Source organism: Amblyomma mixtum, chromosome 1, assembly GCF_055824585.1.
Source record: "Amblyomma mixtum isolate Tamu chromosome 1, ASM5582458v1, whole genome shotgun sequence".
NCBI classification, from domain to species: Eukaryota; Metazoa; Arthropoda; class Arachnida; order Ixodida; family Ixodidae; genus Amblyomma; species Amblyomma mixtum.
The window spans coordinates 313131125-313150472 of NC_143012.1; the positions used below are offsets into that span (position 1 = coordinate 313131125).

Here is a 19348-nt window from a genome sequence, read left to right on the forward strand (position 1 = left end):
TCATTTGTGATGGAACAGCGCAATACACCGGGACAAGAGACAAGCGCTGACTTACAACTGGCTTTTATTTCGAAGAAACACTGCGTCTTATACCTTCTTCACAAAGACCAGTTAGTCCGGGAAATAATCGAGGCAGCTTCGATAGCGAGTCTGCGCGACGATTGTGTCAGCACGCCGTCTGTTGCTTTGACAAAGAAAGAATTTGACATGTTAAAAATGTGATTATAAATCTCTGTGATTATTTGTCTTATGTTTTTTTGGACGCTTGAACGATATGGTTGTGACGCATGTGTTTTTTGAGAGGGTGAAGAAGGTATAAGAAGCAGTGTTTCTTCGAAATAAAAACCAGTTGTAAGTCAGCGCTTGTCTCTTGTCCCGGTGTTTTGCGCAGTTTCATCACAAACAAAGCTTCTTATGGGCCTGTGACATAGGTGCAACTAACTAGCAATGATGCCTGCATTTTTAGCAGCTGCAACAATGTGAAAACAATGCGTATTAAACATTCATCCACAAGGGCAAGAGTAGATGGTACGCAGTCTGACACGGTATGAAAGTACGCATAGCATAAAAGCCCGTATTGTGTAACGCGGAACACTGCAGTGCACACGCCTAGCCTACTGCTTGGCAAAAACGGGAATTATAAGTTGTATAGCGTATGGCTTCGGCTTATACACAGAACTTTACGGGTTTTATTTTTCCAAAATTCGGAGGATACAAATCGGATTATTCAGCAAAAAAATTCCATACAACGGACTTTCCTGGGTTCCTTTTCGAACAAAAAAGAATTAACTATAAGCGCCCGTTTTCATGATTTTTTTTTTGCGCGAGACGAAGTTCCCTATTTTTCCTCAGTATTTCACATACAACATGAAAATTGCAGGCTGCGCTGAAAAACCAATTCCTAAATCATGCTTTTTTTTTCTCAGCTACTACAATCATGTCATCTTGTACACTACCAAGCTATTGTGCGTCCGTGCAAGACCTGCCTGTCTGCCTTTTTCGCACACTGAGAAAACAGACACTAAGCATTACAGAGGCGATTCTAAATGCGCAAGAACCTTGGAGCTGGACATCGTTAGGCTGTAAAACACTTGATACAATGATGGCGATTAAATGCTTGGCCAGTGCCCATATTTTGGTCTCTTGCTTCTAAAAAGTGCTTTTCGTACTCAACCTCAAATTAAGCCACGTCTTGAATAACAAGCGTTAGTAGGGATTTAAGCGAAAAATCACCGCTTGAAAAAATTCGTTTCATATAAGCACAGAATAATAAACGCTAACTCTCGTGCTGTAATCTGAGCTTTGTGCACAAAAACGTACGTTCTCTAGGTTCTTCCATGAAATTTGTTTCCTACACCAAGTTATGTAATCCTACTATTAACGGGATCGCGTTAAATGCCCCGTTACCCAGAAAATCCGGCGTCGGAGTTGTTGGCGTTGTGAGCGAAAAATAGGGTGGGCTAGGTGGCCACCCACCGTAGTAGCAACCTAGATGGGCCACCTAGGTCACGTGACCGTGTGGCGTCATTACAACCTGCCCACCGGATTGTGAGCAGACTGACCACTGTGGTGGTTGGTTGTTAAACTATTGATTGATCGCTAGAGGCTGCTCGGAAAGAGCAACTTGGGCCGCAGAAGCCCCACCGTTGGCAGCGCCTGCCATCGCAGGGCAGTGGCGCACCCCTTAACCGCTGCGGTTAAGGGGATCGCCACCCCTTAACCCTCGAGCTGTATGAGGACTCCCAGAGACATATGAATATAAAGTTGAGAATGACCAATTCAGCATACATGGGCATTAACTCAATAAGGCTATCGCATCACATCCTTAAGGAGGGGCTTAAGTGTACCCCTCCAATTTCTTCTAACGTTGTTCTTTGCAGTACCTAACCATTACCACTTGCAAGCGCTTGATGAAGGACCTGAGAGAAGGTGTTTACCCAATCCTTATGTATCGGTCTGTGCACCGGGCAGGAGCACACTGGGGTGCCTGGTAGCGTGTTAAAAAATTGAAGAAAAAAAAAGGAACCAAAACGTCATTTTCCAAATTACATGCATAAACCCTACCCGTTAAAATATGGCTAAAAGAAAAGGGCATACACGTGCTTTGGATACCGCCTTTGTAAAAAAAGTGAAACTATACAAAGTGTGTGTGTTTTTTTAATTGCAACAGCACCATTTTATTTTGCCGCATGCTTCAAAGAATCTTTAAAACACTCCTATCCTCGGCAGGCCAAGGAATTAGGTTTTTGGCAGTGGAAAGAGACGTCATACCGCAGAACGTGCTGCTCCTGATCGGCCTACACGCCCTGTGGCGAAGCCTCATGGACCACAGACATTTCTACATTGATGAAAGACCGATGTATTCCTACTTTACAGAGGGTATGGGTGTGAGGGTGTGAGTTCGAGATGCTTACACAATTAATGATTATGAAGATGCTGTGATTGAAACACTGGACAAACTGATGAACACGAAACGCTTGTGATTTCGCTCTCTTGAAGAAGACAGCAATACGTACTAACCAATAATTTGGAGGCTTGTTTGTGCTTGTGTTGTATCCCATTAAGGCAATAAAGAAAAAAAAAGTGTAGGTATGGTCCAGTGGGCATCACACACGGCTTCCAAACGATTTGACAGTGGCTCAATTCCCACCGCGGACACATAAATTTTTATCTTACTTCAGCTGTTGCTCTCTCCGGATGACCTTATTAATGCGAAAGCATGATATGGCTATGCCGCGTCAGCAAAAAGTGTCCGCAAAAGGTTTCCGCAAATTTTGTCCGCACGATTACGTCGTTCTCTGGAGATAAAAGTCTAAAAGTGTGGTTGTGATAGATAGTGTGTGATAAAATGTTGCCGTGGGAAAAAATTGGCCGATGAGGTTTAATTAGGTAATTAATTAAACACAAATAAACGCGAAAAAATACACTTAGACGCCAAAATAGCCATGGACGTCGATATAGTATGTGGACGGTTTGCATTCTCATTGCTCTACTGCGGGTCACCGCAGTGATCTCAGTTTTTTCGGCTGTTGCTCTCTTCGAATGAACTGCCAGTTTATCACGGATGGACGGGTGCTCGCTTCGGAAGAACAGTTTCGCTTTCAGAGATGATTCTTAGAAGTATAAAGGTTGATTCCCTTTACATTTAGTCTCTCGAAGGACTTATGGTTAAGGCAGCGCAGTTCGTCCGTGAAAGACCCAACTTTTATCGTCCGTAAGAATGAAAGATCGTTTAGAGTGGAGAAACTGAATGCGCACAAGCTCGCGACCGGGCGCATTCAATGACAGCGCATAGACATGCGCTGTCATTGGTAAGAAATAAAATTAACATCAGCCGGTCGTGTGGGAGGAAATCAGCCCACAGGATTCCTCCGGTGAGGCGTGTTGGCTCGCTGAAAGATGAATTCGTGTTTAGGTGCCAACGTGCAGAGGCTCGTGTGGATCGCCAAGCCAAGCAAACAGGCGAACAACGGGCTATAGCGCTATAGCGGGCTAACACGCGAAGTCACATGAGTGAAAAATTCAACAGAATCGTTTTTGCAAAATCTGTTCACAGTGTTATATCCGGTACATGCACCCATAGTAAACACACGTTGATTCGCACGACCTCAAAACACATTAGTCACGCTGTCGACCGTGCAATCTCGAGTCGGACGAGGAACCATTGTAGTTTTCACAGTGCACCTGTAAGGCGCCCATTTCCGGCGTGAATGGCCATTCGGGAGGAAGTTCAACAGGCGCTCAGACCACCCGTCGCTCCAGTAGAGCCGCCACCACAGCCAGCTGCTTGGCCGCCAGCGACGTATGCGGACGTGCTGCGCCGTCCTGCGCCGGTTCCCTGCGCGCCACCGTATGCCCCTTCGGTAGTCGCAGTACACGCCGAGCAGCCGGTTCCCTACTGGCAAGCTCGAGGACAGGCGCCGAGAAAGGCCGATATTTGGCGTGCGCCAGACCGACGTCCCCTGTGTTACTATTGTGGCGAGGCCGGTCACATCTTCCGGCGGTGTCCATATCGGCCTCTGGGATTCCGAGGCTTGTCTGCAGGTAGTCCCCGTCCGCGGAATGCCGAACAGCTTCAGGAGTTTGACGAATACGTCAACCGCCGGCGTGGTTCACCACCTCCTCCGCGCCGAACGTCCCGATCGCCTTCACCTCGCCATTCGTCGCCTCATCAGTCCGTTTATGGACCTGGTGCACAGCGTGGGTCCTCGAGCCCGCACCGGGAAAACTAGAACAGGCGACCTTTGGAGGCGAGGCCGCCGAACGCCGTATTGCCGAAAAGCTTCCACCGACGCGCCGACTGACCCTTCCCGAATTGACGACTACGATACCGATGACGACGACGACGACAACGACGAAGACGGCGCCGACGACTGGGTCTGGTAAGACCAAGGTTTCCCTTGACATACCCGTGCTGATTGACTCTAAGGAGGTTAGCGCACTAGTGGATACGGGTGCGGACTACTCGATAAGGAGTGGTAGGATGGTTAAGATGCTGAAGAAAGTTATGATGCCGTGGGCAGGGTCACAGATACGTACGGCTGGTGGCCACGTGGTTACGCCGCTCGGAATGTGTACGGCCAGAATTACGGTGCGCGGATGCACGTTCGTGGCAACGTTCCTCATTCTGCCTGAATGCTCGCGAGACGTCATTCTCGGTCTCGACTTTCTTCGAGAAAATGGTGCGACTATAGACCTTCGAAATCGATTGGTTACATTTTCAACTGAACTCGCCGCCACCAAACCCGCCCCCGAGAATTGCAGAGCCGCACTGCGTATATCCGACGATGCCTTAACGGTGCCTCCACGGGCGAGTATTCTGGCTAGGGTCACTTGCGACGCGACCACTTCGTCCTCGTCACGGCTTAGCGCGCAGGTAGCTCGAGCCAGGTCCGTGGCATTATGGTGGTGTAGCACATCCCGTGACCATATCGCGGTCACGTGACATCCAGAGACCGTGCTTTCATCTGTACTCCTCGGGTACGCGACATCCCGTGACTGTGACGTCGCGTGATGATCACCATTTCCGTGACCAGTTCTTGTCTGTCGTCGTTGCACGCTGCTCCGTAGCAATGAATCGGTACCAGCTTGTCCAGTTAGCCGTTCTAGCGCTCTAGCTGTCGCTAAATCCTGAGATTTGCGTAATGAGCGTAAACATCTTAGTCTTCATTTTGGCATCGTTTTGGTACCGCTAATAAATGCATGAACGCTCGCATGAAGCGAAGTTATCGCTACACTAATGGCGGCATTTTGGGTATTCTGAATATGAAAAAAATGAAAACAAAGTTCCATGTGTCTTATTGTGCATGCTCTGCTAAAAAGTTCGCCAAAGGCTGGAAGTTTGAAAAGCGTAGACGAAGGGCACTGTTCCTTTATCGAACCTATTCCGGATATCGGTGGATGCTCGCTCGAGTGATGCGAAAAGTAAGAGAAGGCGTTCGGACTCCGTGAAACAATAAAGGCTGCATTTTGCATAGGTGGCTGTGCGCATTCGTTGGAGCCTTATGGACCAATCCTTTCATTTCACTTTTATTTCTGACATGTTACGTGGCGGCTCGCCGAAGAATGAAGCGCGATGAACGATGGACAAAAGATCATTTAATGGCCGCTGGCATAGCGCGAGCGCTCCGTCCCGAGCCACTGCCATCTTCGTCTTCTTCGTCACATTATGAGAGTACAACACAAGTGCAGCCAATAATTGACGATCGAAAGTGTTTTCCAGCATATCCGTACTCTATGGCAAAACGCAGGTTCAAGCGAGCGCGCACCCGCAATTGCCCGAGAGGCTGGAAAGAAGAGGTCGAATGGGTGAATAACAACCGGGCCACGCTGCTATCAACGCAAACGCCAAACCAGCACTTGCACAGTACGCCTAGCACGCACTGTTATGCGCGTTGATTGCGCATTTTTGGTCCCTTGATAGCGGCCGCCGAACCATCATTCCGACCTGCGCCCCGATATGTTTGCCCCATTGAAGCCTGAACACCCCCCCCCCCCCCCCCCCCCCAACCCTTCGTCCATGTTCTTTCCTAGCTGCATTCTGTGCTTTTCATTCGCACTCACAACAGGAGGAGGGAAAGAGGGGGGCGTCATGGGACACAAAAGAGCGCGTCTGCCTTTTGTCCGTCCGATCGGCGCATCTCGACGTGGCTTCGAGCGCGCCCCGCATTGTCTGGTCGCGCACAATGGGCCTCTTTTTGCGCCGAATCGAGCACGGGGCGGACGAGCACCTACGCCTCCCTCTCCACCACCCACCGTAGGGTTTCAATGACACGAGCTCACCAAGCTGCTGCTGCTGCTGCTGTTGCTGCTTTCGTGGGCACCAGCAGAACGTCTGGGCGTGGATAGCTTTCCCTTTTGCCTCTCCACCGTCCCCCTCAATCTGAACAGATCGCGAAAACTTTCGACATAACTTGCCTTTTTCGGCTCGGCATTGTTTCGCTCGCGTGGCAGGCAGCGGGCATTGAGACTGCGCATCCCCCCCCCCCCCCCCTTTTTTTTTCTCTTCTTTTGTGCTCAAAGCAAGCTTCGTGCTTTGTTTTTTAACCTGTCGCGCCAATCATATCCGGGCATGATGATTATTAATCATGCACTCTTATTAACCATCCTTTTGTTCGAGAACGAAGCTTGGCGGACATTCAATAGCTTCAGCCATAGCTCCAGCTAATGCAGGCTTTGGACGGGCTGTACTGTCTCACAGAGCCCTTCATTTTTCTGAATAGTACCAACAAGTGAAATTCGCACAACGATGAAAATCTGCAGCAAGTTTTGCCTACCGCCATGGTAAACAAACCACTTCATGCACTTAACAGTAATTGGGCGGAAGGAAAGTCAATGGGGCAAATTAGAGAGGATTCATACTTCGACTTTAGAGCGAAATCTACGGGAGGGGCGAGGGAAGGCATCGAGACATCGCATAGGAAGAACTGCTCATAACCATCACCTATGTACAGCCACATTCGTAACACGCAGCTGGTTTTGTCGTGTGCCGCGAGTTCCTAAGGTCTTCATTTATTTTGCATACCATTCGACCATACAACCATCATCAAAATCCTATGAAGCATTCAATACGAGGACGATATCCTTATTATGGGTGTCGAGCCTCCAGGCTTTTAAAGCCTTCTTTATCCCGAATTTCCACGGGATAAAGAAGGGGTCAATTACATCGTTCGCTAATTTAACTAGGCTTGAGTTTCTTTTATATTTTGCAGCGTTTTGCCATTTTCGTAAAATGCATTTTGCAGCGTTTTACGCAAGTCCAGCTTTCTTGGATGTTGCTATTAATTGCGAGGCAACTGTGAAATATATTAAGATACTGTTATGATCTTATTAATGCAAACTGTCTAACCTTTGATATATAGCGAAATCTTGCTTTTAAATTTGTCTTGCGCTGTAATCGAGTACTTACACTCCCATACAAAACCAGTGGAATGCGTTTTTGACAATAGCTAGCAGAAAACTACAAGCGTCCGGAGGAGGGATCTGCAGACACATTGATTGCTGTGGTGGAATCACGATATGCGAAAAAAATTGCGTTCATCAACTCTTCATTTAAAAAATGCGCTTGTTCAAAATTTATGGGTATGAAATCATGCTTTACCATCTTCAGGTAAGCTTGCAGCAAGAACTTTCCTCAGAGCAAGAAATAATAGGACTAATGCATTCCTGTGTTCTAGAGATGCATCGTGGGCCATTACATAGAAGTCGTAGCAAAATGACTCCAGGTGCACTTCGGCCACCCGAGGTTCTCAGTACAAAAGCGTATCTGTCATTTTGCCTGGCGGTGGCGGTGCATGTGTGGGCAGCACACCCAGCGCCCCTTGATGATCGCAGCAGATCGGGGCTACTAGCGGGTACCCTTCGGGTTAGGAAGTTGAATGGAGGTGTATCCATCGGAGGATGGTCCAGAGGGTTCCGGAGCACCCTCCGGACTGTGCATTTCCGGGAACCTGCCAAATTCTGCGGACCACTGTTACACGAGGGCCCACGGTGGGCTCCATTTAACGAACGGAGGTCGCTGTAAAAAAAAAAACGACTTGCAGGGCGGTTTCTGTTACACCCGTATTACGCTACTGCATTTCATGCAGTAGGTCACCTCAGCATTTCATGCAGTAGGGTGTTCTTTCATATCACTTATACTTGTAAGCATGTACTATCAGCGTCATATGAAACGCGAACAAAACAACTGGAACGCGAGCACAAAAAATCAAGCATATTAGAGGATGGAGGTGAAATACAGGCGTGGCCTATTAACATTTCAGAAGAGCGGTCTTTTCGGCTTCGATGGGAAAATGAACTGCTCATGTATTTTGCCTCCCTAGTATAATATCTGCGAGTTGTGCTGTTCGCGTTTCAATTGGCTTGTTTGCGTTTCAATTGACGCTGATAGTACATGCGTGCTCCTTTGTTGCCAAGCTGAGCTTAGACCTGTATTAGTGAGATGGGCTCCCGCTGAAGCCGACGTAATACAGCGTTAGCTGTTATAGGACGCTTGTCTGTTTCACGGCATGCGTGTCCGCACAGGTGCACAGATGCACTTCTAGACAGGACAAGCACAGCTGCAGAGCTAGGGTAGAGTAACCTTTCCAAAGGTGCACTTGGGCGGACGGCGGCAAATACAACTTTTGCAGAGACAGATGCTGTAGTTTATGCTGCCGAATGAGTGTGAACATAGCTGGAAAGGCATACAGAGTCGATTTTTACTCAGGAAAAAAAAATTAAGTGGAGTTGTCCTCAGTGTCTCTATAAGAGTCTTTTTTTTTCTTTCACTCCTCATGTTCCAGCCACACTAGAGCATAAATACGCGGCACGGCTAACAAAATTCTCTTGAGAGTTCAGCATCCGTCTTGTGTCATTCTGCGTTTTAACCCTCCTCCCCCCCCCCCCCCCCTCGCCTAATCTATTTGTGTTGTTTTGTGGACGATGTTGCTGCTTTCCTTCCCTTCTGTTCCTCGTAGGTATAAGGAAATATCTGGTAGTTTCATAACTTCCTTTCCAAAGACAGGTGCATAAATGCGCTCTTCAAGATCTTTAAAGCTCTTTTCTAAAGTTATTTTATCTCTATCTTTCCACTTGTGCCTAAATGCTGCCAAATGGTGTCATGTTGTTTTTGACGATGGGACAGGAGCCAGTTGTTGGTCACAGCCGGACTCTTCGCCGTCCCCACGGCGAAATCACCTGCGCCCTGTTCCTGTTACTCACAGTTAAAGAAGAAAAAGAAGCCCAAAAATTACTTTCAAATTTGCGTAGCTTTTCACGCTTTCGGCACTTATTCTGATTAGCCTCCGGACAAAGTTTAAAGACAAAAAGAATTCTTATTGTCACGAGTTCGACGGGAAGCGCGACAAAAGACAACTGACAATCAGGCTGGTGCACAACTGACACTGTTTATTAGGCGACCTCGTACCCAGCGGCGGTAGCAGTAAGTACAGTCGTCCACATACCTGTCTAAAGCGCCCGAACGGCACACACCGTAACACAGTTATGACAGTCGTTACTGCCTGGCATGCCAGTTACAGCTTTTAAAAACACGAGGAGTTAAACGGGATCTATCGCAATGTGCATACACGATGAAGTCAAGTTTCGAGCCCTAGGCCACTTGTAAATGGCGCCAGTGTGATCCCCAGTGCTTCGTACAAAGTGCTCTAGACAACTCTGTTGACGACTGCACGTTGGGAGGACTTCGGGTTAGGGATGACGGTCGGCCTTGGGCCGCGTTCAATTCAGCAGTGGCGTCGAACGTCCGAGACATAGCGCCTATGCGCCTAGGATAATCTAGAGCATGAAACAGTTGCGCGCGGCTGCAAAATTTAAAAAAAGGTGGCTGTGGCTCAACTCAGCTAACCCAGGTTACACATAGCGAAAAATTGGTTAGGAAGCACTGTAATTATATTAGCGAGAGCAAATCACGCGATGCATCACGTGCCACAAGTGCAAGAGCGAGCGTACAGAGCGGCGGACGCGGCTGCCAAGCGCAAGAGTGAATCACGTGACACATCACATGCCACTACTGGCGAGGAGGAGCGGACGAGCAGCAGCTATCCGGGCGGTGGACGTGACTGCCAAGCGCGCAGGTGTGGCGTCAGCGAGTCACATGGCACGACGTCATAGTCACATGTGGCGCGCCTTCCGTTAGAGGTCAAATCTAAGAACCATTTGACCTTCAGGCTCGGCATGAGCGGAGTAGAGCTCTTCGCTCTAAAATGTGGCTCGGTATCACTTGAGCAAGTGACAAGACCACGCGGCGTAGGAGATAAGCAAAACATAACTAAACAACAAATAAAGCAACATTTCGCTGCACTATTAACGAGGCCGCCCATGGCAGTTTTCTGTAGACAGAAACGTACAAAGCGTGTGAGAAGGAGATGCAATGGCTACAGGCTTTGAAGAGAGAAAAGGCTAAGAAAAAAGGCAGGAGTGAGCCATGAAATGAACCTGTAACTAAAATCAACAACTAATTAACACGTAAATGTCGTTGCGCTTGACCCCGTCAAGTTAACCTGATATTTTAGGAACACTCTTTCGGGCTACTCGCGCAAAATCTCCAAGTGGGATGGCGAGAACGGAACAGAAAGAAATGACAACAGGATGATGCCTTGCCATGTTTTCCTTTTAGCCACGCCCGGTATCATAGCCCGTTATACTTAATGGCAGACACCGGATTCCTATTCTTTCACTGAAATTTTTAGCCACCTTGGTGTAATAAATTTGCTTTGTAGAAATAGCAAAAATCACGGCAACAACAAGCCCACTAAGAATAGTGATGAAGTGAAAGGCACAATTTCGTTCTGCCAGCGACTGAAATGCACGTGGGAGCCTCGAATTTGGGCTATAGTAGCCGCAGAGGCGCGGAAAACAAACAAACAAACAAACAAACAAACAAACAAACAAACAAACAAACAAACAGAGGGTTTGCTGCTTAGCGTGCGATAACACAAGCGAGATTTGGCTTCTGTAGCGCATTTTCGCAGACGCGAACACTAAGAGAGCAGTGTGTAGATTTTAAAGCTCGTTGTACTTTGAGTTCACCGATAGTAAAGAAACACTTCGTGATTCTGCACAGAACATCTGAATTTCTTGTCTAAATATGCAAACAAAGGTCGCAAAAGTACTGAAAATTGCGTTATCAGAACAATTAGGGAACGTTTCGCGACTGCCCATCGTTGAAACGTGTTAATAACGCTTCTAGGTTCAGATGCCATCTTCAGGTGCCAGGAGGTCCCAATACAGTCATTGACTCTGGCGTCTCCTTCTGTACAATTCATTTCTTTTGTAGACACTTACGAATAAATTGAAATTCAAATGCAGCTTGTGGACTGCTGCCATTAATGTCAGTGGCCTCGTTTTCTCAATCTGTGTGTTGCCTTCTCGTTTCTGCAAATGACAGGCTGCGCGTGATTACAACGCCGAAACAAAAAACAGTCTCGCCACGTACCGACTATGGTACGATTCGGCTCGATAAAGAAAAACATTCAACACAGTTGTGGTTCGTCCTTCCAAGGCTCTCAGTACTCACTTACTTAAGCATACCTAAGCGGAGTTAAATATTAAGGAAGGTCAAGAGGCCTGAATTGATGCGGAGTCCCCCGAGCAGGGCACATCTTACAGGCTGTCAGACAGCGCGCGTAAATATCTTAAATGATCCTCGGCGGCTTTACTCCATGCTATTGTTTCTTGCCAAACAGAAAAGGCTGCGCACATAAATTGCCACTGTACTGTGCCAATGTGTTGCCGTACTGCTTCCTGCTTCACTAAACAATGCCATTATTCTTTTACTTTATTCTTTCTAACTTTATATTCCTAAAACCGAGGCTGTGCACGCGACAGCACTTCTGCTCTTTACGCATGCCATTGAACAAGCCACTGGGATGGCCTCCCTTCGTAAAATGCTTACTTATACAAATTTGAAACTGGGTGTGTGGGAGTGCAATGCGCTGAGGCAAGTGCAGTCATTCTTTCCGGCGTTTGCGCATTCCGCTTTCAGAACTTTGTCTGTCTTGCTTGAAGCGCTCAGCAACTATTCGTGAGCAGGGTTATCCGCTTGCCTTTCACCCATGCATTCCATATTAAATATTACATACTTTTGAGATCTACTCAGCGCGGAGGGGCGGCGTAATGATATATTTTGAGAGGTGTGGCATTACGTTCTGTTTACATTTTCATTGGGTCTCTCCACCATCAGTATGCGCAGTTCACAAACTTTGCGTGAGATTGAGTTTATCGTTCAGCGTGAGATTAGGTCACTTCGTTGTGAAGAGCTGTTCTAAACGGGTGACGCGGGCACCTGCTGCGTTAAAAACTGATCCCTAGACGTCTGCGAGGCCGGTATAATCAGTGTTTCGTGATTTCTCTCGCACATGCGTATGTTTGCACGTGTGTGCTGTGGGAGTTAGAACTATCAGGGGAAGGTGGCACTAAGGAGAGCTAATTCTTTTCGCTTGCAGCGCACGCGACACCTGGAGGAAGGACGTTCTAGCGCATCACAGTTACAAGGCCACGACAAGGGCTTCGCTCTGAAGCAGTAGTTCGCTGGCACCGAGGAATACTACTCTTCCCCGAGGAGTCCGTGGCCTCACTCACACTGGCGCCAGAATTCAAATACTGTTGTCATCCAATATGTTGCGTGACATGAGGAATGCATACGAAAGTTCTCGCCAGACCCCAATGCAAGGTCGTGCGCGAGACATAAGAAGGTGGTTGTGCGGTCAACAGCAGGTAGAAACAAAAAATAAATGTAATTAAAACCATAGAAATATCACCAGCAAGAGAGTTCAGCACTACATGCTGGAACGGACCAAGGCAAAGAAAGCATCACGATGGAAGAAAACACATTCTGGGGCACGTTGTAATTAGCGATGAAAATCTTCGGTTTTCATTCTAACAATTGCCATGAACTAAAAGAAATAAGGAAATGTTGGTTATATACTCTGTTAGCAAGAAAATGAATGCTGCTTAATTTTCACTAGGGTAAAGAAGAGAGGGAGAAAAGGGGGTAACTTTTGTGGGGAAAGCCGTTCAGTATTGTTAGAGCGCAAGAGCGAAAATTGTGCATTGTGGTGCACTTTTCACGTAGTCGGATTACAAAGCCAGTAAGTTCTGTTCAAAATCCTCTAAGATAGTAGGAACGAGAAACATTAGTTTACGGCTTAGAACCTGTTATGGTATAACTGCTAAGGCTATGGTAGTTAGTACTTGTTATTCATATGCGATTAAAAAAAAAGAAAACGGCAACGTTGCAATAACCGGCAAAAAAAGTAAACGTCGAAAATACGCTACGACTTGTGTAGCTGTCCTTTCGAGCATCCTCTGCCGTGGGATTGTGAATTTTTTGCGTCTACTAGAGCCCAGCGAGTACCTAAAAGGAGCTAAAAGCTGGCCCAATAAACAGCAGCAGGAGATTGGTAAGGCAAAAAATAAAGAAACCAAAAGAGAAGAACATATTGTAAATAAAGCGCACCCAAAGTGTTCGTAGCACGCAACTAGCGCTCATTCTGGAAAGCTTTCAAGGGCTGAAAGGGTAGGACCGCTTAATGGAACGATTTCCCACGCGACGAAAAGAGCTTAAGAGCTCTTTCCGGGGAGTCGTAAACCCATTAAAATTACATCGCACCCACTGAAAAAACACGACTCGCGCTTAGTTTTTCCTCCTCCACTCGGCGAGTGCGCCATTTCGCTGCGAGCACTTAGCCAGAGGGAGAGGAGAACCGCATTGCGCGAGGCAGAGAGCAAGTGTTCCCCGCGTAACTGGACGCGAGAGCAGTGCTTGCGTCATTGCGATCGGCATTGCAGCTGGGAGCTCTGAACACTCCCGAGGCCGGTCTGTCCTTTTTTTTCTCTCGCTCTTTTCTCGATTACAAAAACATTTTTTTTTTGTATTGGTATTAACCATTCGTGTAAATGCAAACCGTTGGTTATGTCACGTTTCATAATTGCGGAAAAGCATCGGCGTTCTTCTCAACTCTTTCTTCCTTTACCGTAGGGCTATGCGCTGAACCCGTCTCGTGAGACTCATGTGCGCAAGCGCCGCAACCAATGTTGATGCGCTACTTCGTAATAAATAACACGGATGCGAAAAGACTCTTCTCGAAGAAGTTGTATCTACTGCTACAATGCGAATAAATTGTTTGAGAGAAACCTGGTTGCTATTATTTAATGTCCTTCGTTGTTACTTCCCACTAGCCTCCGCACGTGAACGTATTAACTCTTAAACGAGTTCGTACGTCGTAACTGCTAGTCGTTCAAACCGGCGAATGAGAGACAGAGTATGCGCGGGGAACTGAACTTGTTGACAGGAGAGACGGAGTGGTTGGCCAGAGGTTTCGACTCGACTGATCGGCTGCATTGGTTTGGTTTATAAGGCTTTAACGTCCCAAAGCGACTCAGGCTATGAGGGACGCCGTAGTGAAGGGCTCCGGAAATTTCGACCACCTGGGGTTCTTTAACGTGCACTGACATCGCACAGCACACGGGCGTCTAGAATTTCGCCTCCATCGAAATTCGCCACCGCGGCTGGGATCGGACCCGCGTCTTTCGGGTCAGCAGCCGAGTGCCATAACCACTGCGCTACCGCGGCGAGTGTTCGGCTGCGTTGGCTCACACTTGGTCCTCTTTCACGTCATGTTTCCGGGCTTGAATTGGCGGGCGCTTCAACAGAAAACACAGCGCTAGTGCTTACACATTGTTGCTGTTTTGCACTAAGTTTCTCCTCACGTACCGTCTTTGTCAAAAGTAACCAGTCTGCACGGTTTGCTTCTAGCTTGTATAATGGAGCCCTTACGGCTTCCCTAAAGCTGAGATGGTCGTTAAAGGTAAGGACTGGGGGTCTTCTTACCTTACAACACCTTTTGATGTTTAGCAAAGCCACAAGGGCTCCACTATACGAGCTAGAAGCAAACCATGAAGCCTGGTTACCTTTGACAAAGTACTTCTCCTGTATTCTTCTCTGTAAGAGTCTGGACCACGTGCATTTGTCCATCCCTTTCTGCCGAAGTTATAGGAGCTATCTTTTGACATATGATTCGTGTATTGCGAAGGCGCATGCGTCTTAAGTGCTGCCCGCATCACTGCGAGCCGATCGCATGGGAGCACCCTGCTCTTGATGTAGAGGATGATGTGCTCAAGCAACACACTTGATGAGCTAGCCACAGAATGCCACCAAAACACACATGCATGGAATGTAGTGAAAACTGAGGGGTTGGAGCGCCTGAAGATCCAGAAGAGAGAAGGTAGCCTCCAAGACAGTCTTAGCTTCACGGCTACGGCAGTATAGGTATATATGCAGTCGACCCCGCTTATAACGGTCGCAGTTGTAACGAACACTCGCTTATTAGAAACGAGGGCGGTGTTGTCGTAAAAATGAGTGTCACGGCAATGGCACTGCGTCTTACATACAACGAACCCCTGTGGCTGCACAACTGGGTTACAGCGAACGAGGAGGCGCTGTAAACTTGGCCCTGCTGTCGTAAACCACCGCTTGTTGCAGGAGCGGAGAACGACGAGCGTCTCCTAGCCTCCGTGCCAACCCCTCACCGATTCTTACGGAAATAACGCGGTGACCCAGAAAAGCAAAAACGATAAAATACATAACAAATAAGAAATACAGGACGTATCGAACTTTTTACCAGATGCGGCCTTCAAAATGCATACCTTGAAAGGAGACGCCTAGAGCTGGTAAAAGCGCTTTAAGCACCCGTTACCGGCTTTTTGTGCACGAGAATGAGCGGCAGCAACCGAAGGTTGGCATGGTGCAGTGATTTGGATGCTACGTTCTCGAACGCTACATGCAAGACACAAAGGACTGAATGATGCGCGACTGTTTTTTTTTTTTTTTGTTCGGCGTGTGTGCCACTAGGCATAAGTTGAGAGGGGCATAGGGATGACAGGCGACTTCTTCGCCGAGTGGCTTATTGTAGAGTTCGACCATGACATAGTCAAAAATAAAAATAAAGAAGGTCCTTCGCGTGCTCGACAACCGTACGGTGCGCCACGCGCTGTCTTCCCATAGTGCGATGACCATGCTCTTCTATCACCGAATGCAACGAGCGAGACCGGCCACTTGACATGTGCGTCATTCACGGGCTCGATGGGCCCTGTCGGCAGCGCGTCACTAGCGCATACTGCATGATCGCAATGGACTGACCAGGTGCCGCGACGTCCCAGTTCAAATGGCTCTGCTCGCCGCCGTGGAATGACAAGGTTCCGTGGATAGAACTAACGGCGGAGTGCACTAAGAATTGCTTCTGCAAGGCAGTGTTTAAAGACCCAGGAACGGTGAAGGACGCTGTCGTACACCCACGTTGTCCGATGCATGCGGATTTGTGGCAAAGTGTCGTCGAAGCGTAGCAGGCCCTGACCTGACGTCGTCTGGGATGACTTCATTGGTGCGGATGATGGCGGCGACATCGGAACGTCATACACTGATGAGGACGATGGCGAGGAGGTTGACCTACCACCTGCTACCGTGAGTGCTTCCTCCTTGATTAGTTTTATCGCGTGCCTAAAGCAGCTTGCTGGCAGGAAGGATATCGCCGAGAAATATGTGACTTTGCTGAAGAGCTTGGAAAGCGCCGAAATGGGTGTCTAGTTTAAATAAGCAAACGCGCATAAAGGACTTACACTGTACAACTTTTTTGGCTATAACATTGGAAGTCCACTTACTACGAACCTCGGGAAGAACGAACGCAATCCGCGCGACCGTAAGATTGGTTGTAAGTGGGCTCGACTGTAAATGATAGAAAAGCCGGCGAGACTGTGCCGAAGGGGCACGGTGCACAAGGCGACGTATGTTGTGGTATATTAACTCGAGAATCAAAGAGAAGCCTGATAGTTTAGGCCAGAATATTATAAAACATATTTGCTTTCACACCAGAGCTATACGCTAAAACGTTCGCGTTACACATTCGCAACCGCCCTGTTAGATTCTTTAACGGGCCGATATATTCACTTTTTTCTTTTTTTTTTTTCGGCGTGTAGTGCCTCGTTTTCCATAAAAAAAAAGTGATACTACGCCTCTATTACGTGCGGTGTAACTTGACGGGCGGATCCATGCTCGTGAAACCACTTAACTAGAAGGTGTGGCCTATAGCGTATATAGCGTATAGTGTGTCGTTTCTGTGCCGTCATTGCCGTAGTGTGGCTGTTGTAACAAGGCTAAGGAATGCTGTGGCATAGCTCCCGTGTGGCTCAGAGTTGCGAAAAGCAGTGACAGAGACAGAGCGGCGCAGAAACGGCGGAAGAAGCCCCATCCCCGCTCAGCGGTGCTCGATCCCACAGGGCTGCCTTGGGGCCGGGATCGCACCAGGGGCACCCAGGCCCAGGCGCATAGCCGCCAGTCGCGATCCGCGGCAGCAAGAGATCCGGGAAAGAGCAGCAAGGCTTGCTTGCTCCGAGAGCTGTGGGGGAGAGGGAGGGAGGGAAAGGGCATGGACGAAGTAGAAGAGAGAAAGGACAGAGAGAGGGGGGGGGGGGGGGGCGCAGCGGGGCAATTTCTCCCGGCCATCGATCGCAGCCGCCGGGGCCGTGAATATTTGATGGGGCGCGCGTTGCTGCAGCAGCGCCACCGCCACCACTTCGACTCTGTGCACTGGTGTTGGCCCCCCTGCCGCCGGTGCCCATCCGCTTTTGCCGTCCGGTCGGCGGCCGGTCTGCCGTCTCTTCCCGCCCTCGCGACGACGGTGATGCCGCGTCGTCGTCGTCGACTGCCATGAGGCGCCTCTCCTTCGTTCAATACCCTTTCCCACTGCGTGCTTCTTTTTGTCTTCCCATGCGACCGAGGGAGGGGGAGGGGAAGGGCACAGACCGCACGATGGCGTCTCGCTGCGGGGTCTGTGGCGGCTCAATCCTGATTTTGGGAATCACTTTCGCCCCTTCCACGAGGACGGGTAGAACGGCAAGCGTGTGACGACGGAACGTAGGTATAAAGTGCCCGTTTTTGACAGCGAGAAAATACCGAATTCCATGGTAGCCGAAAGCAGTAAAGAAACAAAGGCCCAAGAAGGTTTTAGCGAGCTGTAGTAACGGCCGTCCTTGAGGAAAAGGAGTCATGCCTCCACAAAGACTCCGCACTTCGAGCTGCCCACAAGCGAGAGCTCTGTCGTGCCTCTTGTTTCAGTGACGAACCACTAACATGGCAGCATTACTTCTGCTAAAGGAAGCGTTACTCCTCGCGTATCGTTGCTGCGGAGGCTGCTACAAGATTAATACTAGGTTTCGCTATCTTTCTCTCCCAGATGTCTATATATTACACGGCGCTGGATTGACCAACTGATGTCGATTATGGCTGTCTAAAAGTCCAAGGCCTTAAAGCGCATATAAATTAAGCTTGATGTGATCCGTTTGCGGCAAGCATGCTGTCGCTCTTTTTGTCGTAGCTAACTCACCTATAATGAAGGGGAACAGGGGGAACAGAAACTCGGATATTACTCCATCCCAAGGCCCGGGATCTCCCTTCGCCCCATTTATGTTTTCGACATATCGAGGAACCCGCAAGCCGTGATGTGTAGCCAACTAGCAGCACACATGCAAACGATCCACATGCGTTTGCATCTGCCTTTGTGCTTGATTCGACGTCCCACATAGAGGGCGGACGCCGCAGCGTTCTCCAAGATGTTTGAACCATGCTGTCACCATCCTATGGCTTACGAAGACATTCGGCTACTGCTGGAGTACCTGAAATACTCCAATATGCGCTTCAGGTAGTCCAGTGGTAGATAAAATTTTCCAGAGAAACCGTTCACACACTTCATATATGTCGACATGCATGCACCCCATCTATGCACTCTCTCTTATTCCTCCTTATGAGTTTTTTTTTTTTAATCTTGATATCCCTCCCTGAGTGCAGGATAGCCAACCACGCACAATTCTGGTTAGCCTTCTAGCTTGTACTTTGTCTGCATTCTTCCTTTATTAATTTCTCGCGCATACTTGCCCCCAGCGGTATTTGCGGGACGGCTAGACGCTTCCTTCTCCGAAACCGGTAAAGTAATACCACGACTTAGAGAGCAGAATTACCCTCACGGCTTAGTCACTCTAGGCACGCCATGAAGAAAGGAAGTTTGATGCTTATTCGCTGACTCTGTAGAGCCATTGAGGCCCGATCCCCTGAAGCTTACTGGAGAAAGGAAAAAGTATGCATTGAGCACTTCCCTGAGACCGAAAACGAAAAGGAAACGCTTCACAATCTACACCGGAATTATTAATGAAGGTGCAAACTGCAGCAATTACGTGAATAGGCTATATATGAAGTACATTAATAAGTTTCACACTACCCTCATCGGCCTTTCGCCTGCCAGAAAGAAGAAAATTAGACATCCGCGACGTGCGGGTGTGCTGGCGTCTCTTAATACTAACG

At 48.4% G+C, this 19348-nt stretch overlaps 1 protein-coding gene across 1 annotated transcript in view; it reads right to left on the reverse strand.

Annotated features, from left to right (window-relative positions):
- Positions 1-19348, reverse strand: part of acj6 (abnormal chemosensory protein 6) — a 72751-nt gene that overhangs the window by 26684 nt on the left and 26719 nt on the right. The window lies entirely within an intron of this gene.